Raw genomic sequence first — 21,621 nt, forward strand, 5'->3', positions numbered from 1 at the left:
AAGTTATATACCCTCTACACTCTGCCTCTGTCTGTCTGTCTGTCTCTCTCTTTAAGTAGTTATTTATTATTGAATAGAGACAAAAAGAACTTGAGAGGGGAGGGGAGTATAGAGAGGGAGAGAGATAGAGAGATACCTGCAGCTCTACTTCACTACTACTGAAGCTCTCTCCCTTCCAGGTGGGGACCAGCAGGGGCTTGAATCCAGGTTCTTTGAGCACTGTAGCTTGTGCGTTTAATCAGGTGCACCATCATCTGGATACCCCCCCCCCCCATGTCTGTACCTTGTCTCTGTTTCAATTTGTTCCTTTCCCCCAACTCTCAACATAGAACCTGCTTTATGTTCTGGTGACCATGTTTTAGAGGAGAATGTGAAAAGGGTAATCTCCAGGTTGCCGTGTTTCTAGAGTTTTTTCTGTTTACTTGTTTAAGACTACAAAGTTGGATGGATATCAGACACCATGGCATTGCTCTTTGCTTCCTATTGAGCAGAGAGATGCCATGTACCTTCACTGACTAATCAAGCCCTTCTTGATGTCCCCTTCTTTGATTTTTCATTTAGTGCCATTTGGAAATGGGAGGGCCTTTCATTCATTGCTGCAATTGCTGTTTCTGTCACCAGCCTCTCCCATTGGGATTGAGCCAATGGGGAAGTCTGGGGAATTTTTCCTAGCCTTAGCAGAGGCTGCACATGGGAGGAGTGAGGAGTCTTACAACTGGAGGCCAGCTGTGAGGCTGCAGAGCTGCAGTGGGAAGAGGTAAGTGTCCCTCCTAAGTATGGCTATTCTAGGCGTCTAAGTGTCTTCAGGCTCACTGAAATGGATGGGGAATTCCTGGAGTCTGAGAATGTGTCTGTGCTGAGCATGAGTCTGCCTTCAAAATTACAGCTTCTCTAACATCTGGGATTCAGGAGGTGAGAAAGTCAGGCATCTCTATTTTGCAAGACTATGTCTCCCAATTTCCCTGAAGGCATCCTAATCAACTGTATCCAAGCTCTATTTTTTTATAGGGCTGCCGTGTAGAGAATTTGTGAGGTTAGGGTGAGAATAGACAGTAGCAGTGAAAATAATGGTCAACATATTGGATGCAGGGAAATCAAAATTTTAAAGCATCATATGTATTTATTTTTTAATAGCTTTTATTGGATAGAAACAGAGAGAAATTGAGAAGGAAGGGGGAGGTAGAGGGGGAAAGAGACAGACACCTGCAGCCTTGTTTCATTGTGAGGTGTTCTCCCTGTAGGTGGAGACCAGGGACTTGAACCTGAGTCCCTGTGCACTGCAATGTGTGTAATTCATCAGGTGTGCCACAACCTGGCCCAGAAACATCAGCTTTATTCTTGATCTTTTGTGAGATATAACTACCAAAAGCAAGTTCCAAATGTTGTAAACTATACCCAGAAGATATTTAATGTTTGCGCTAGGATTCTCTATCCCTGAGGTGATAGAACAAAGCTGAGTAAATATGAGGTTGACTGACTAATAATCGAATAGGCATGTACATGGTCTTATCTCTTCTTTTATTCCGTTTACATTTTTAATTTGACAGGGCGGAGGGAAATTGATAGGCAAGGGAGAGCTGAAAAGGGAGGAAGAGGGACACCCGACTCCTTCCTCACTGCTCATGAAGCTTTCCCACTATAGATGGAAACAGGGGATTAAACCTGGGTCTTTGCACATGATAACATGTGTGCTCAATCATGTGTACAACGATCCAGCCCTGAACATCATCTTTTGAGAGTCTTCAGAAACACCTTTTTCCCCAAAGTACTTTTTACATATCTCTGGCCACTACTTCTCACATTGTAGTCTAAGTTCCTGTCTTTTTTCTTTTATTTTTTAAAGATAGACACACACCCACACACACACACACACGCACGCGCGCACACACATGGAGAAAGAGACAGAAGTAGAGAGAGAGAGAGAGAGTGTGAGAGCACAGAAGCTTCCTTCCTGGTGGCTGAAAAAGAGTTAGCATATAAAGCTATGAAATTGTTGATTAATAATGAACCTAAAGGCTGTAACAACCACCTGGTTTCAGATGCTAGCAGGATGCCAACTAGACTTCCCTGGACAGATGACCCCACCAATGTGTCCTGGAGCTCTGTTTCTCCAAAGCCCTTCCCCACTAGGGAAAGAGAGAGACAGGCTGGGAGTATGGATCACCCTGTCAATGCCCATGTTCAGTGGGGAAGCAATTACAGAAGCCAGACCTTCTACCTTCTGCACCCCATAATGACCATGGGTCCATACTCCCAGAGGGATAAAGAATAGGAAAACTATCAGGGGAGGGGATGGAATATGCAGCTCTGGTAGTGGAAATTATACTCCTCTTATCCTATGGTCTTGTCAGTGTTTCCATTTTATAAAAAAATTAATTGAAAAAAACAAAAAGAAAAAAGAAATTGAGTTATCAACTGTGAACAGAGAACTGCTTGGGCAATAGTGTTGGGAACTAATTCTCTTGGGTCTCATCAGATTCTCTTATTATCTGGATTTCCAAGCTATAAGATGTAAAAAATAAATAAATAAAAGTGAAAATTAAGAAATGTGAAGTTTAAAAGAAAATGGTCTTCTCTCTCCCAGAGACTTGCCTTCTCAACAAGAATGAATATGCCACAATTTCACTCCTTGCTTTGGCAAAATGTCTTCTCCCTTTCCCCTAGCCTCCTCTCTCCTCCCACTTCTATGTCTCTGGTGACTAAACCCAGAGTTTCATATATAGATAATTCTTTTGCAAAACCTTCCCACTTGTAGGGAGAAAGCTTCATAAGTGGTGGGGTAGTGCTGCAGGTATCTTTTCCCCTTTATATCTCCCTTTCCTTTATCAACTTCTTTCTGTCTCTATGCAATAAAATAAAAACAAATAAAATATTTTAAAAATCCACATGCTTAGAAAGAACAAAAGAAAGAGAAGTAGAAACAAAGAAATGGAGAGAGACATCAAAGTACTGATCCACCTCCATGAAGTTGCACTAATGCTTTCCATGGTTGGCTCATGGGGTGCTGGGTATCACACCCAGAACTTCAGGTGCAGAAAGACATGTGCTTTACAGAAAGACAAGAATGCCTTCTTGTCCCCCAAAGTCCTACTTTCTGTTTTAGGAATTATTCATTATTGTGAATGTGAGAATGAGGTAGACATGGAGACCAGAGTACTTCCCACTTATGGCATATGGTGTTGCCAAGGATCAAACTTAGGGCCTTTGGTGTCTCTGGCAAACTTGGATGTAAGACCTGTAACTATAAAATATGTGAAAGAAAACTTATCATAAGCTTCTGGTTCTATGCTCCATTCTTGACCATATATGCCAGAATGCTTCTCTCTCTTCTCTCTCTCCCACCCCAACATAAATATCACATTCAAAATAATAAATATTTATTTTAAAAATATTTTAATTTATTTATTATTGACCAGAGACAAATTGAGAGGGGAAGAGGAGATAGAGAGGAAGAGAGATACTTGCAGTTCTATTTCATCACTTGTGAAGCTTCTCCCTGGAGGTGGGGACCAGGGGCATGAGCCTGGGTCCTTGAACAATGTTATGTGACTGCTTAACCTGGTCCACTGCCTGGCCCCATAAATAGTAAATACTTGAAAAATAGTGTCCAAATTGTCTCTTAGATGTTGTGGGAACTATGCTATTCTTTTATCAGAGTCTGGGGCATAGAATTTTGGAGGAGGGTCCTGTGTGCGATTAATACACAATATGTGTGAGTGTGAAACTAAACCCCTAAAACCTTAGAATTTTGTGAACTACTGCTAAATCATTAGTTGTAATTAAAATAAATAAAATGCTGGCACCACTTCCTAATTAATAACTTTTATTTTCTCCAGTAAACTGAAATCTGCATTTTGTAAAACACCGTCTGAGGTAATCTGACACCTGACACTTATGTGTCCAAACCATCAGAATCAACTGCTGGGAAAAAATTTACTCCCCTTCACACAGAAACATAGGGACCTAGGGACATGGCTTTCTGGTCATACAATATTTTCTCCTGCAGTGGATTATTTTAAAATTCTGGCTTCTTTTCAGTTTCAAGAGGTATTTTTTTTCCTTTTTCTCCCATTGTATCTTTTCTGTTCTTTCTTTTTTTTCTTGCCATTCTCTTCTGACCTTAGAGTTTGTGTAGAGAAGTCTGCTGCTAATCTTATGGGTTTCCTCTGTAAGTGACTCTTTGTTTTTCTCTTGCAGCCTTCAGGATCCTTTCTTTATCCTTATTCCATTTCATCCTCCACTGTATCTTTTCATTCACCTTTAACCATTTGCTTCATTAGTAACAGAAGGACTACTGTATTCCCCTCTAGATGTGACAGATTCCAATTTACCATATAGGCCCAGGTTTATCTTATAAATAGCTTCTACTTGATATAGAATAGCCAGGTATCTCTGAACAACCAGGGAATCTTCTGATCCACCTGTTAGTTGATTTCATTAGTAGAGTAAATGTTGTAGTGTGTACCTATATCGCTCCACATGTCTATACACCTAGGCTAAATGGCATTGTCTACTGGGACTATTATCCAATATGTCATCCACCATGGATCAAATAGCATTAAGAGATACTTGAAGCTGGTGAGAAAATTTAACAGTAGCATGCAGGATTTGTGTGCAAGAGGTTCCAAGTTTAATTCCTGGTGCTACAAATAGCCAGAGTTGAGTGGAACTTTGGTCAAACATCACACTGCATCAACCACACCACACCACACCACACCACACCACACCACACCACACCACACCACACCACACCACACCACACCAAACCGCAGACACATAAATGTTCTCTGAATTTTATTTTCTGATCCTTTAAATAACACTCCTCATGCACATTGAAATTGATCCTAATTGATCTCCTTTGGGGCTGGGGAGACAGCATAATGATTCTGCAAAAGACGTTCATGCTTGAGGTCTGAAGTTCAGTCTCCTGCAACACCATAAGCCAGAGTTGAGTAGTGCTCTAGTCTCTCCACCTCTACATTTCTCACTAAAATAAATAAGAGTTGAAAAATAAATAAGAGTTTAAAAATAAATAAGAGTTGAGTCTTACCTCTGTATGCCTCTGGAATGGTACAAGGTCCAACACTTGCTAAACCCTCATTGAAAATGAGTTGAATCTGTGAATGGGTGAATGAAGTTGCTGATTAAACAAAGAAAAAGTCATTTATGAAGGATTTGAATGGGCAAACTTACGAAAGTGTGTTCTATTATTGCTAATACTTTTCTTTGACTTTTGGTACAATGCACAAATGTCCTTGGAATTTTCCTCTGAAATAAGATTGTGACACTTCTTTAAAATATCTCTTGTGACAGTCCCTTTATATCTTGATTTGGACCTCAGCCAAGACACACCACTATTTCTGAATTTGATTTATAGATTGCTGTGTGTATCAGTGCTAGGAGACTCTGGCCTCCTAGATAAGCGTTCAGACTGAAAGGTAATGAGATTATACATTTTGCGGATTCTAGCTTCAGGCACATTCGTGAAAACTTGTATGTGTCAAGAACTGGATTTGCATGGTGTTCCCTGGCATGGTTTTCTCTGCTGTCTCTGCCAGTCCATGTCACAGATTGTGCCTGCTAACAATTAGTTTTATTCTCCAGCAGATCAAATGTCCAGGAGGAAGCATTTCCCTTTTCATTCCAAATCATGTTGATTTAATTGGACTAATTATCTATGGATTATAATGTGTTTACTATTTTAATAGTGATTATTTATTTAATATGCAGTTATCATTTGACTCTGATCTGGTAGATGAATTCCAGCCATTTTTCAGAGAAGCCACCAATCAGGAGAAATTGCCTTATTTTCCTATATCTGTGTGATTTTCTTTGTTAGAGAACATTTTTTGGTGTCTGCAAGATTAGAGATTATTGTAGCAATATGGTGAATACAGAGAATGGTTTTGTGGAATGTGCCATTTGAAGGAGAGCCAGTCAACACACACACACACACACACACACACACACACACACACACCCCATGATAGACTTGTACATGCTGGAGGTAAGGACCTTGAACCTAGGAAGTTCTGGAGGAGCCTCTTGGAAAAAGTGACTTTATCTGGTTTTTCTGATGTCCACAGCTAATGGTGGAAACCTGTATACAGTCTCTGAGGAGAAAGCAGTTGGTTGGCATGTGACTAAGTGTAAGGACATTAGACTGGAGCTTAGGTGTTTTTTTTTAAATATTTATTTATTTATTTTATTTTGTTGCCCTTGTTGTTTTATTGTTGTAGTTATTATTGTTGTTGTTGTTGGATAGGACAGAGAGAAATGGAGAGAGGAGGGGAAGACAGAGGGGGGAGAGAAAGATTAACATTTGCAGACTTGCTTCACCACTTGGGAAGTGACTCCCCTGCAGGTGGGGAGCCGGAGCTTGAACTGGGATCCTTACACAAGTCCTTGTGCTTTGTGCCATGTGCACTTAACCGCTGTGCTACCACCCAACTACTGGAGCTTAGGTACTGTAACAGAGGACTAGGACTGCTGTGACAAATTGACAAACAACACAAATGTTCCCTTCTAACTTCTGAGGATCAGGATTCTGCAATCAGGGCCAGCAAGGCCACCATTTTTTTAAAAAATTTTTTTCTAGGTTCTTATGAATTTATACTTCTTTCTGTATAATTTCAATTTACATCTTCTTCCCTGTGTCTCTGTGAAATCAGATATAATTTAAAAATAATTTTAAAATGAGTATATGCCTGAAAACCCCATTTTTAAACATCTTATGAGAACATTAGCTATTGACTTCAGGTGCACTTGTACAATTCAGGACAACATTATCTCAATATCTTTAATTAAACCTACACTTGCACTATTTCTAATTAAGGTTATGTTTACATACATTGGAAATTAAATGTTACATATATTGGGGATGGGATGGATATTCAATTCAACCTCTACAAGAATGAGGCAAGCAGTTTGGAAAAGCAGAGTGAGTAGTAGGGATTATGCAGGGATTTGAAGCAACAACCCAAACCTAGAAAATCTTTAGGTCTCAGCAGGGAAGTAACATGATCCATAAGATTATCCTGGATGATTTTAGGGAACAGATTGTAGAGGGCAAGAGTGGAAGAAATGAGAGCAATGGGAAATGGAAGAGCTATTGGTTTAGACTAAAGAGGTTTGTGATGAAAAGTGGATAAACTTGAGATATATTTTGAAAGAGGAATTGATAATCATTGGTATGGAAAGTGCGAAGGGGGGAACAGAAAAGTTAAAGATCGCTGTCATATTTCATACTTGAACTACTGGGATGCTGGGCATTCCAGAGATGAGATGAGATGGCAAAGGTCAGAAAGGAAACATTTGGAAGAAACATCATACCGGCGACTTTAGAGTGAGAAATTTCATGTTTGTGAAATGCAGAAGTCTACAAAGAACGTAGGTCTATAAATAGAAAACTGAGAGTCCTTAGTGTTGGGTGGTTTGGGAAATGATTTTGATGGGTGATGTCTTCTGGAATGGGAGTGGGAAGAGAAACGGGACCCCTAACATGGGTGACACAATAAGCATGTATGCTTAAACCACTGCGCTACTGCTTGGCTCCTTGAGGAGAAATCACTTAATGTGAAGACATGATTCCATACATTGGTCAGCACATTCTGTCAACGGATACATTATTTCTAATGATCATGTTTTTGACCACAGAGTTCTATACATACAAAAGGACGGTTAAATGAAACATTCAATCGTCTTCATTTCTGTAATGTAAAAAGATGATTGTGAATTAAGAAGTAGAGGAGGTTTGCTTAAGGTAGGGCATTATTTTCAGATTACATGAGAAAGACATACAAACACTCAAACAAAAACAAAAGTAATAAACAAATAAACAAAAAAATCCCAGAGATGTGGTCCAGCTACTACAGACTAGTGTTAACCGGTTTCTATCACTTTGTAATTGAGTGGACTATAGTTAGTAAAAGATTTGCTTTAGTCTTCTTTGTGAATCCACCACTCCCGGTGACCATTTTTTCATTTTTTTTCCTTTCTATTTTATTTTATAGGACAGAGAGAAATTGAGAGTGGAGTGGGTGGTGCAGGAGAGAGAAATATATCTCTATATATACAGACCTCTTTTACCACTCATAAAGCTTCCCCCCTGCTGGTGGGGAACAGAGTCTCTAACCTGGGTCCTTGTGCATAGTAATACGTGTACTCAACTAGTTGGGTGAGCCACTGAGGGTCTCAGGAAGAGCAATTTAAATAACAGAAGGTCAGAGAAGCAGATTAAGGGCAAAGGAACCATAACACAGGTCAGTTATATCTCTCAGCAGTTTCTTGAATTTGGCTTTGGATTTAGGGAGGTAGATAAAATTGGTCATTGGGCAAAGTATACTGTGACTACCTTTCTTTATTAAAGATGATGCCTTGAACATATACTTAATGAATTATTTTGTTAAACTAAGAACTGGTTTTTGATGACTTACATCCAAACCTCTCACCATGCCAATCTTTGAGAATTCCACAACTTGGGAGTGAATTCCAGGCCAAGGAATCCAGAAAAGAACTTGTTTGACCTGCGATTCTAAATGGGTCAGTATAAAAAGTTGCATGACAATATGATTACAATTGTGTAGTATTTCTCGAGTTAGGAAAACAGAAACTCTGCATGCCATTTAAATAGCATGAACTAAATGGAAGGCAGGTCCAAGAGTGAAACTAGCACAACCTCGAAGGTAAAAGAAAATAATTCTTCCAAGACTTAGACTATTCTGATCTGATAAGTTTGTCAGAATTTTCTCAATAACAGTCCTGCAACTATCTGTAGTAGAATAATGTGGAGGCAGCAATAATTTGACTAGCTAATTTATGATGTCTACCACTGTACTCTTCCGTAGCTCACACCCAAATTACTCTGTGTTTGGGAACTTCAATGCCAAATTGGTTGTCTGTCGGCCTGATTCATATTCAAGTAAACATTGGATGACTAAATGGTCTGATTCTTTTTTGATGTAAGTCAGGTCTCTGCGTGTTTGAGTACTGGCTTTTTCTATTCATTTCTATGTCCTGCTTCTTTCAGGAGACTATTATCGGAAGTTCTGAGAATCTTACTGCTGGTCTACAGGAGTGGTGGTAGATGGCAGTGTCTTCTGTGTGTGGGGGGAGGGGAGAGTTGTCTTAGAGCACCAAGTCTATTTTCAATGAGGAAAACATGATTCAGTAGATAGGTACATATATATTTTTAAATATTTTATTTATTTATTTTGGATAGAAACAGAAGTTGAGAGAGAAGAGGGGAATATAGATAGATAGATAGATAGATAGATAGACAGACAGACCTGCAATATTGTTTCATTGCATGCAAAGCTTTCTCTTGCAGGTGGGAACTTGGGGCTTGAACACAGCTCCTTGCACATTGTGATAAGTGCTCTCAATCAGGTGTGCATTGCCTGGCCCCTGTGCATATCTATTTTTAAAATGATGTTTTGATTTCATTATTTATAAAAGAAAGATCAGTCAACTTCTCAGTTTTATCATGTGACTCCATATTTTTTGTTTTCGGACAACAGGTATTAATTTCATTTTATTCTGCAGTAGAGTTTTTTTTTAAAAAAATAAATCTGGAATTCCTGTGGAAAAATTTTAATGAGTGAAAATATAATAGTTTAGGGCAGGGGTAGATATCATAATAGTTATGCAAAGAGGCTCTCATACCTGTTGCTCCATAAGTCCCAGGTTCAATACTCTATAACACCATGAACCAGAGCTGAGTAGTTCTCTGATTAAAAATATTAAAAATATAATAGTTCAGAATAATTTGAAAATGAGGATCTATTTTGAAGAATTCAGCCTTCCCAGAATTGAACTAGCTTCTCATTAAATAAATTCCTTTTTATATTAATTTATTGTACATTAACTATATATCAAATAGTACTTAACTAAGAAAGCATAAATGAACAAACGAATAGTACAGAATTTATCTTAGATATAATCAGTAACATAATTTAAATTTAATTTGTGTTGAATGAGATTTACAAATTTGGGAGAGAGTTTAAATACATAATAGTGGAATAATAGATTTATTATTATTATTATTAGTAGTAGTAGTATTAAATATTTTCACTTCATACCAAAAATTATAGAATACAACAAAATATGGTTACTAAGGTATTGAATTTGAGATCAGAAAGATACTTCCAAATCTGAGAGTAGTAAAAGAGGATATATATATTTACATAACATTTAAAATAGGATTGATTAGGAAGCGGGAAGAGTATGTGGAGTTCAAAGATTTTAAGAGCAGTGAGAAGGCTTCCCCAGAGACCCACCCTACTAGGGAAAGAGAGAGGCAGACTGGGGTATGGACCTACCAGTCAACACCCATGTTCAGCGGGGAAGCAATTACAGAAGCCAGACCTTCCACCTTCTGCAACCCTCAATGACCCTGGGTCCATGCTCACAGAGGGCTAGAGAATGGGAAAGATATCAGGAGAGGGGGTGGGATATGGAGATTGGGTGGTGGGAATTGTGTGAAGTTGTACCCCTCCTACCCTATGGTTTTGTTAATTTATCCTTTCTTAAATAAAAAATAAATTAAAAAAGCAAAAAAAAAAAAAAAAGAAAAGGCTTCCAGTGATGCTATACTTGAGCATACAATTCATGCATTTGTCTAATCCTGTAAAATATATTATAGCAAGAATTATTCTAATGTAAACTATGGACTTTGGATGAAAATGATGTGTCATTGTATACTGGCAGAATGTGAGTGTATTCTAGTGGGGAGCGTTGCTGATAGGCAGTGTTAGTTAGTTGTTGATATAATTAATGAAAATACCCATTGATAATTTAAAACTTTAAACACACACATGAAAACTCATCTGCACTCCTACTACTTCTCTTTGTAGTAAGCTTTTAAGACATCAAATGAAAGTTTTGATAAATCTGACAGAATAAGAAGTAAAACTTGTTCATATCAAATAACAATTGAAACTGGAGACAAATAACATCATACCACTATCATACAAAGACTGGTAATTCTAACACAGAACTTTAACCATGAAGCACAAGGGACAAAATTTGATGGAAATATATAGAAAACATGAACAGATAATTCACACACAGAGAGACACACACATTTTATTTAACAGACTTATTCACCACAAAACTGAGTGGAAGGTAGAGAATCCCCATTTACATTTACCTCTGCAGGTACATAACTAACACTGCCTATCAGCAACGCTTCCTAATCAATCCTATTTTAAATGTTATGTAAATATATATATATATATATCCTCTTTTACTACTCTCAGATTTGGAAGTACCTTTCTGATCTTAAATTCAATACCTTAGTAACCATATTTTGTTGTATTCTATAATTTGTTGGTATGAAGTGAAAATATGTACTACTACTATTACTACTACTACTACTACTACTACTACTACTACTACTACTAAATCTATTATTCCACTATTATGTATTTAAACTCTCTCCCAAATTTGTAAATCTCATTCAGATGTATGACATTTTCACAGGAGTGAAATGGTATCTCATTGTTGTCTTTATTTGCATTTCTCTGACAGTCAAAGACTTAGAGCATTTTTTCATGTGTTTCTCTGCATTTTGGATCTCTTCTGTGCTGAATCTTCTGTCCATGTCCTCTCCCCATTTTGGATGGAGTTATTTGTTTTCTTGTTATTGATGTTGGCAAGTTCTTTATATATTTTGGTTATTAGCCTCTTGTCTGATGTATGGCATGAAAGATCTTCTTCTACTCTATGAGGGATCTCTTGTTTTAGGTAGTGTTTTCTTTTGCTGTGCAGAAGCTTTTAAATTTGGTGTAGTCCCATAGGTTTATGCTTGCCTTAGTATTCTTTGTAATTGGATTTGTTTCACTGAAGATGTGTTTAAAAGTTATACAGAAAAGAGTTCTGCCAATATTATCCTCTAAGTATTTGATAGTCTCTGGTCTAACATCCAAGTCTTGATCCACTTGGAATTTACTTTTGTATTTTGTGAAATATAGTGGTTCAGTTTCATTCTTCTGCATGTTTCAACCCAGTTTTTTTCCAACACTATTGTTGAAGAGACTCTGATTTCCCTGTTTAACAGTCTGGGCAACCTTTGTCAAAGATTGAAGATATTTTAACACCATTCTTGTAGCATTTTAGAGTGTTCTGATATATGGCCTATTTATGGTGGTCTGACTGTTTATAGGAGACCTTTTAGAACTTCTTTCAGGGAAGTATTGTTGATAGTTGATTCTTTCAACTGTTGCTTGTCTGAGAAGGTTTTTATGCCTCCATCTAGTCTGAATGACAGTCTAGAAGGATACAGTAGTCTTGACTGAAAGCCTTTCTCATTAAGCATACGATAGATATCTTGCCATTCTCTTCTGGCCTGTAGTGTTTATTTGGAGAAGTCTTCTTCTAATCTTATGGGTTTTCCTCTCCTCTGTAGGTGACTCTGTTTTTCTCTTGCCCCCTTCAGGATCCTTTTTTTACCCTCATTCCTTTCCATTTTAAATATGATGTGTCTTGGTGTCTTTAAGTCTGGGTTAATTCTATTTGGGACCCTCCGGGCTTCTTGAACCTTTATGTCTTTTATGCTGCCTAGACTAGAGAAGTTCTCAGCTATTATGTCTTGAAGAATGCTTTCTTCCCTTCCCTCTCTTTATTCCTCTGGTAAGCCAATAATGCATATATTATTTCCTTTGAAGTCATCCCATATGTCTCTGTTATTGTTTTCAGTATCTCTTCATCTTCTTTTGAGATCTCTTTTTTAGTTTTCTCTAATTCGTCCTTGATCTTGCTAATTCTATCTTCACCTCATTTATTCTATTCTTTCTCCCTTCTACTTCTGGAGTTCATCTATTTTGTGACCCTGTTCTGATACTGTTTTAGCTTGTTCAGCTAGTTGTGTTCTTAGCTCAGCTATTTCAGCTTTCAGCTCGCTAATAACCTTGAGATAATTAGTGTTTTCTTCCAGAGTCTCATTTGTTGTTTCTGCATTTCTGATGACAATTGTTTACAACTCTTAACTCACTCCTGTGATTATTTCCTTAACCAGTGTTTGGATGTTGACATCATTATTTTGTGCTTCAACCTTTTGGGGGCTTTTAGCTGGACTCTAATCCTCGTTCATTTCTCCAATATTTCTTCTTGTTAGTTTAACCATTCTATATAGTATGTTATGAGGTCCCTCTCTCAGTACTTTTCAAATTACTGATCACTCTTGCCTGGATTGACTTGTGTCTAAGTAGGGTAATTAAAAGGTTCACAGTTGTGGAAATTGTCAGTTGTTTCAATATTATTTTAATCCCTGAGTTGGAACACAGTGGTTTAAAAACCTCTCTTGTTCTTTTTCTACTGTAGGCTATGGGAGCCTATGGGCTTTTTACCTATAAGTAGGATTCTTATCTTAATCCCTCACTCCTAACCAAGAGATAAAGCAGGGTGGCTCAGAGATAATCCAGTGGTTATGAAGAGACTCTCACAGCCATCAAGGTATAGATCTTCTCCTGAGTTTCCTGGTTAGTTCTCTGTCCCCTGTTGTCAGCACAGGGCCTCCTCCCTGCTGCTCCATCTTCTGAAAGCAGTAGCAATGGAGATTCACAGTTCTATTTGTTGAGTCTTAGGGGAGTCCTCTCCTCCCTTCAGCTAATCCCTTGTTGGTGAAACAGACCTGAGCTGGTATCTCAACGGGTAAATTTTCGGACTGTTACCAGACTTTTAATCTCTCCATAGGCTCCACTCTGTCCATGAGCCACACGTATTTGTACTCAGTGGTGATTTGTTGTGTTCCTGAAGTCATTCTAGTCCTGTCTTGTTGTGGTTCCAGATGATCTCCTTTGGTATTCCTATTTGAGCAGGGAGAGGAGAGGAGAGAAACACAGCTGCTGCTGCTTCATAGCCCCATCTCCGGAAACCAATCATCTGTTTGTTTTTTTTTTATCAGAGCACTGTTCAGTTCTGGCTTATGGTGGTGCAGGGGAGTGAACATGGGATTTTGGAGCCTCGGGCATGAGAATCTTTTTGCATAACCATTATGTTATCTATCCCAGCCCAATAATGATGTTCTTGCTGTTGAACTAAATTTACCCTTATGCAATAAATCTACTAATATTTTTGTTTAGAATTTTTGAACCAACATTCATGAGTGACTCTGAACAGTATTTTAAAAAATTATTAGTCATTTAATGATGGTATACAATTCAAAGATTATAGGAATATAGTTTCTTCTTTAAAGGTATAGTTTTAATTTTTTGGTATATTTATTTATTTATATATTATTGGATATAGACAGAGAGAAGTTGAAAGGGAGAGGGGAGACAGAGAGAGGGAGAAAGATAGAGACACAGACAGACAGAGAGACACCTGCAACACTGCTTCACCACTCCTGAAGCTTTCCCCCTGCAGGTGGGGATCTGGGGTTTGGACCTGGGTCCTTACACCCTGTGATATGTCTGCTTAACCAGGTATGCCATTGCCAGGCCCCCTAGGAGTATGGTTTAATAACACCACACACTTTACTCCAGTTTGTTTCTCCCTACTTCCCAAGAATAACAACCATAGTTCACAAAAATCTTGGAGACAATACTTTTTTTTTTTTTTTGCAAGCCTATGTTTCAATCCCCTATATTCCACAAATGAATGAAATCATGAATTGGTTTTCTTTTACCTCCTGTCTTCACTAAGTGCAATCACTTCTACTTTTACCCAATTGCTCCAAAAGGACAGAAAATCATCTTTTGAACTTGTAGTGTAGTACTCCACTGAGTTTGTGTCCCATAATTTCTTTGCCCAGACGTCTCTTTATGGGCATTTAGATTGCCTCTACCCCTTGGCTATTGTGAAAAACACAGCTATGAATAGAGAAGGGCATATATCCTTTTCAATTAGTGATTTAACGTCCTTTGGATAGATATGTAGGAATAGAATTGCTGGAAAATAGATATTTCCATTTTTATTTATCTGAAGACTCTTTTCTACTGTTTTATATAGGAATTGCACCAGGTCGAATTCTCACCAACTGCATAAGTGTTTCAGTTCCTTCACATTCTCACCAACACTATTTCTTGTTTTGTTGATGTAGGTCACTCTCACTGGAGGAAGGTGGAGACTCAAAGTGGTTTTTATTTGCATTTCTCTAATGACAAGTGAGTTGGAGCACTTTTTTATATGTCTGTGGGCTACGTGTATTTATTTATTTGAAAACAGTCTTTTTTATTTTTTATTTTTTTCCTCCAGGGCTCAATGCTGGCACTATGAATCCATTGCTCCTGGTGGCACTTTTTTTTTTTTCCTTTTTCCATTTTTTTATTGGCTAGGACAGAGAGAAATTGAGAGAGGAGGAGGATATAAAGAAGAAGAGGGAAAGATAAACCTCTGCAGGCCTGCTTCACCACTTGTTAAGCATCCTTCCCGCAGGAGGGGAGACAGGATCTTGAATCCGGATCCTTGAAATTGTCCTTGTGTTCAGCACTATATGTGCTTAACCAGATGTGCCACCGTCAGACCTCCAAACAGTCTATATTGACTTTTCAAGCTGTGTAGCTGAAACCTGTATAATGTTATAATTCAATGATAATTCAGTAAAATTCACTAACACAAGTGGAAAAGAAGTTAAATGAAAACAAGAAGAAAGGTTGGAAAAAAAGATATTAGAACTGAATTTTATTTGGGAGATCTCCATGTCTCAGTCATAATCACAGAAGGGTTCAAATAGGAAAGTTTATTACTAAGTAGTATTAGTGATCCAATATTACCTTGTTGAGGATACTATATGATAAAATACTTTACCACATTTAACTAGAAATCAGTAAGATGTCTGGTATTTGGAGTTCTGATGAGAAGTCATAGACATCCCAATGATTTCATTCATTGAAGTCTAATACTATGTATACTGTAGTGTTTACTAGATAGTGAAAGTGAAGATTATTCATTTGAAAAGTAAAAGATAAATAGAAAGAAAATGGAGGAGGAGAAAATAGGCTAAATATTCACATGTGAGTTAAAGATGTAGACTAATTGAATTCTTCTGTGCTATTTTCAGAGAAAATAACAGGAATATCCACAAAAACAAAAATAGACCAATCATGCAAAACACTGAGAATGGATTAGCCATGACACAATCTGCCATATAGCCACAGGACTTGTTGTGACATGATTTTATTTAAAGAGTTAACTTAGAACAATCAGAAGGCTTAGACATGATACACACAGCACCTATCAAAATTTCTATGTCTGCAGTTTAGATAAAGAAAGTACACACACACAAAAAAGCTATGGAATATAAATGACTTCAACTTCTAGATAATACCTTAGTCTACTTTAAGGCAAGCAGCACATTTCTCTTAAATAACATCTTATAATTGCTTTTCTTCATGTCTTTTAGTCATTGCTTCTTAGACTGGTGTTACTTAAAAAAAGACAAAAATGATGTAAGGTGGATTCATTGTTTTTCAAAGTGGGTTCGGGCCCCTGGAAGCACATAGGAGCATCATCCGGGGCACACAGGGAGGCTCCGTGAGGAAATGGTGCTGTGGTGCCCTGTGCTATTCTGGGAGCCGTGGAGGTATGGTAGGCACAAGGCTTCAGCAACAAAAACAGAACAACCAAATTCGACCTTTAATGACCTTCCTCCGTTGGAGCTCTAACTACCTATACTAATCCTGTCTTTTCAAATCTGGTCATGCCCCTCTGCCGTGACTATTCTGTTAGTCCTTCAGAATTCATGAGGATTTTGGCAGCTGTTCCTTGGTTTTTCTTTCTTTTTAAAAATTTTTTTATTTATAAAAAGGAAACATTGACAAAACCATAGGATAAGAGGGGTACAACTTTGCACAATTCTCACCACCAGACCTCCATATCCCATCCCCTCCTCTGATAGCTTTCCTATTCTTTAACCCTCTGGGAATATGGACTCAAGGTCATTGTGGGATGCAGAAGGTAGAAGGTCTGGCTTCTAGGTTTTGCTTTTTCTTCCAACTTATCCCTGACTTGAACACCTACTTTGGTGTATCATCTAATATGTAGCCCCCTCCCGGTTCTTCCCTCTGACCACACTTGGACCTTACTGTCTTTAGAAAAATGGTCCTTTTTTAATATTTTGACCTCTACCTCAATCACAGCATACTGATTTTTGTGTAATAAACATTTCCATAAAGCATCCTCAATAACATCTTGTCTTCCAACTTAGTGATACCCACAGTCTTAGGGGCCAGGTGGTGGCCCACACACTACCAGGGAGAAAAAAGCTTCACCAGTGGTGAAATAGAGCTGCAGGCATCTCTCTGTCTCTCTCCCTCTCTCTTCTCCCCACCTCTCAATTTATCTCTACCTCTAGCCAATAATAAATAAATTAAAAAAATTAAAAAAAATTCACAATCTTATAGTTAAACAGGCTCACCAAGCTCACCACAGGTGTGAATTGGGGGTAGGGAGGACCAGGCCCGTATTATCTATGGTCTTAAAACAATCTATACAAGGGAAATTGTGTAGAAGGGCATATTCTCTCTTTCCTGTGTTAAGGCTAAACAGGTCTTTATGGCCATCCATTTCAAATATACTCACAATAACACTAAATCTGACTTTACCTCACTTGCAATTATAGTTCAACACCCAACCACTCATTTCCTTTGCCTTCCTCTTGACCTTTCAGCTACTATTTCAGAAAAGTCATGTAAACATGCCACTTAGTTCCTTTGCTAACATTTAATTTCTAGTCACAGTCAGTTGCTGTTATTTCTGTCTCTGTTGTACTTTAGATTCATATTAGATTGAAGTGCAGTAATTTCCCACCCAGGGGTTTTCCCAATGAGTTTCTCTTCTTGTTCTATAGTCTTTGTCTGGGAATTGCACCTATGCTTTTAATTATCACTTACATGTCAATTTCTCTCAAAATTAATATCTATATCACAATTTTTCCCTATCAGACCTGAATTTTCTAACATTTTACTACGTGAACATCCCATAATATTGCAAATTCAACATATCCTGTTCAGAACAAATTCTTATTTCTCTGTCATGATAATTCCTGTCAACTTCTCTTTGTCAACGACACCATCAACCGTCCCAGAAGCAGATTCTAAGGAGTCTACAACCATTATGCTCCCTGATCAGGTACTGCGGGCTATTCCCTAAATTTTCTGTGTGCCTTGCTTCTCAGAACGCTTTACTCATTTCCTTCTCTCTCCCTGGGATACTTAATCTTCTTCATTTCCCATAGTTTAGATAAAATGGTTTCTCGCTTGTAACCTATTAAAGAACCCATCCCATTTCAATTAGTTACTTCCTCCTTTGTCCTCTGACTTGCTTGTCTTTCTGTCATCACATTCATTTTACTCTAGGTCTTTCATTTACCCAATGACACCTATGAATACTAGATTTACTGCCAGGTATTACACTATACATGGTGAAGAATCCTAGTCTTGGCATCACCTTGCTCAGAACCTGAAGGAAAAATGTTGTGTGGGATGAGTCAAGAAGGGAGGGAGGAATGCAAGCTGACTATACACTTAGCTGAAACTCCTCTGGAGACAGATTCAGAAAGGGAGAACACCAGGTGAGACTTGGACTGCACCAAATCAAGGAACTCTGGGGGAAGGAGCAGAAGAGGGGAGCTTAGAAGAGGGTTGGAGTTCTAGGTTGGTGGTGAGAATGTGTTGCAGACACTCATGATGTGGATCTGGGAAATGGAGCCCATGTGTAGACAATTGTGTTGTAAACCATTCACTTCCAAGCCAGACACTGGGGTTTCCTCCGCTTACTCACAAAGGACTCCCTAGGTATGTAAAACACCTGTGATTTAGTGCAGAGAAAGACTAATTTGCTTTATTTCCTGCTTTCTATTGAGAATGTAGACTTTTAAAATGTACTTTGCATGTGTCATTAAAGAGAAGTTAAGGCTAGAAATCTACTTGAAGATAATAGCTGGAGGATATACTTCTCATGAAGCTTTCATCAAGGGGCCAACTAATGGCTCATCTGATTGAATACACCTGTCATAATGCTCAAGAACCCAGGTTCAAGTCCCTGGCCTCCAACCATAGGGAGAACATTTTGCAAGTGGTGGAGCATGGCTGCAAGTGTCTCTCTTCCTCTTTACCTTTTCCTTTCCCTCTCTATTTCTCTCTGTATCTCTCTGATAAATAAATAAGAAGGAAATATGGCCACCAGGAATGGTAGATTTGTAGTGCTGGCACCAAGCCCCAACAATAACTCTGATTGCAGACAAAAGAAAATAGTATTTAAAAAGTGCTTATTTTTGGGAGTTGGGCGGTAGCACAGCGGGTTCAGCGCATGTGGTGCAAAGCACAAGGACTGGCTTAAGGATCCCGGTTCGAGCCCCTGGCTCCACACCTGCAGGGGAGTCGCTTCACAGGCAGTGAAGCAGGTCTGCAGGTGTCTATCTTTCTCTTCTCCTCTCTGTCTTCCCCTCCTCTCTCCATTTCTCTCTGTCCTATCCAACAACAATGACAGCAACAACAACAGTAATAACTACAACAACAATAAAACCAAGGGCAACAAAAGGGAAAATAAATAAAAGATACATATTTTTAAAAAGTCTTCATCACCAATGTTAAGGATAGGAATTTCAGTGGTATTGTAGAGAAAATACAGGTGAACTTGGGTCATATCATGGTCCAGCTCCTGCAGAACATCGTAACTTTATTGAGGCAAGAAACCTTATCAGAAAAATGCCTATGGGGGCTAGGCAGTGGTACACTTAGTTGAGTGCATGTGTTACTACGTATAAAAACCTGGCTCAAGTCCCAGGGAGTTGGAGGGGGGATGCTTCATGAGTGGCAAAGCAGTGCTACAGGCATCTCTGTCTTTGCTTCTCCATCCCTTTTCCTTCTTTAGTTTCTCTCTGTCCTATACAATTAAATAAATTAAGTTTAAAAAATATATTTTCCAAAAGAAAGAAAAGAAAAAGGAAAATGCCTATGCACAGATATCTATGGGTATAATGGTGCATAAATGAAGACAGAAGAATCTGTTATATATGTGGCCTGATGGTTAAACATCAGTCAGAAGTATTGTTTAGATGACATGGTCTGGAAAAGGTATGTGAAGCAACATCTCTGTTGAGTACTTATAAGTAAGATCTTAGAAGAATGGTTAAGAGAATGCTCAACTTTAATCAAACAGCTGGGAAGTTAAGGGTTAGTCATAAAATGTAGACTTGACACCACATTACAGGAGATCAAATCTTTGTCCCTTGTTGACTGTGTGAACTTGGGCCCAAGCTTAAGGTGCTTCATCTGTGAAATGAGAATAAGAATAGAATTACCAGGAAGCTCAAATGAGTTCTAGTAACTAATTATCAAATAGGTTATAGAGAACTTGTCGCAGGACCTGGCATAAAGTGAACTCTGTTAACAATAGTTATATTTGCCATTGCAAACATTGCAATAAGGCAACAAAGAGACAGCAAAGGAATTCAGATCGGAAAAGGTGAAGGTAGATTATGATTATTTGAAGATGATATATTTTTATACCTAGAAGACCCCAAAAACTCTACCAGAAAAAGTATGGAAAATCATCAATAAATTCAATAAAGTAGCCTTTCATAAAATCAATGCTCAGGGAGTCGATGGTAGCACAGCAAGTTAAACGCAGGTGATGCAAAGCACAAGGACCAGTGTAAGCATCCCGGTTCTAGCCCCCGGCTCCCTACCAGCAGGGGAGTCGCTTCACAGGATTCCCTTCTTCTTGTAAAAGAGGTAACACAAGACTAAACTGAAGAGTAGCTGTAAGATAATGATTCTTTTTATTCCAGGATCTCTTTTTGGGTAAAGGTTAACTAAGCTTTGGGAATCATCCTGAGAGAAGAGGCAAGTTTGCCAGTCCTTTAGGAGAAGGAGAGATTCTAGAAGGAGCTAGACTGGAAAGCATGACCCTGTGTGGCATGTTCAGATGGCAATGATGTTAGTGGCCGATTTATCTGAACCTACCTGTCCTTACACATGAACACCTTTCTTTCTTTTTCTTTTTTTTTTTCATCAGGGTTTTCATTGCCTGTATGATTTCACCACTCTCAGTGGAAATGACGCCTTGCTCTCCTTTCTCTCTCTCTCTCTTTGGTACATCGTGAGGGAGAAGTTGAGGAGGAGTACAGCTGCACGGCTTTAGTGTCTGTAGCTCCCTCCTTTGCATGGTGCACCCATGTAGTGGCTGGGGCTTGAACTCAGGTCCTCATACATGACAAAGTGTGTATGCTGCTGGGTGAGCTATGCCCCATTACTCCCATCTGACTGACTACTTATCAAGGGGCAAATCCTCTTCAGTGAACTCTAATATGGTAATAATAGGGAGGGTCTGGGTGGTGCTTATGTGGTTTTCCACTGCTAGATCAGAAGGGTGGAGAAGGAACTGGCTGGGTGACAAGAATGAACCAACACCTGAATTGCTGCTCCTATCTGAAGCTTCTGAGTTCAGGGAAGCATCAAGAGAAGCCAGATGAAGTTACTGACCTGACAGATATGACTCTGGAAAATTTCCAGCTCAAGAAAACAGGGAGGAAGAGGACCTGATGGAGGAAGGCAGGGAGGTGATGAAGTATGAAGAGTGCAAAGAGAAGAAACCACCTAACATGGGACTTGGACTCTTGAGTTCAACAGATCATGAAATCATCACATTAATCCGTTTTAGGTTTTATGCCAAATCCCT

At 38.6% G+C, this 21,621-nt stretch overlaps 1 protein-coding gene across 7 annotated transcripts in view; it reads left to right on the top strand.

Moving 5' to 3' along the window:
* The first annotated feature begins 238 nt into the window (after positions 1-238).
* SERPINB7 (serpin family B member 7) overlaps positions 239-21,621 on the top strand; it is a 59,345-nt gene continuing 37,962 nt past the window's right edge. For 4 of the 7 annotated variants that reach the window (XM_060173997.1, XM_060173993.1, XM_060173995.1 and 1 more), the window contains exons 1-2: positions 239-379; positions 562-757. The gene's annotated coding sequence lies outside the window, so the exon portion shown is untranslated. The other 3 variants (XM_007523901.2, XM_060173998.1, XM_060174001.1) reach the window with 3 other exon arrangements.

This window comes from Erinaceus europaeus, chromosome 15 (assembly GCF_950295315.1).
Source record: "Erinaceus europaeus chromosome 15, mEriEur2.1, whole genome shotgun sequence".
NCBI classification, from domain to species: Eukaryota; Metazoa; Chordata; class Mammalia; order Eulipotyphla; family Erinaceidae; genus Erinaceus; species Erinaceus europaeus.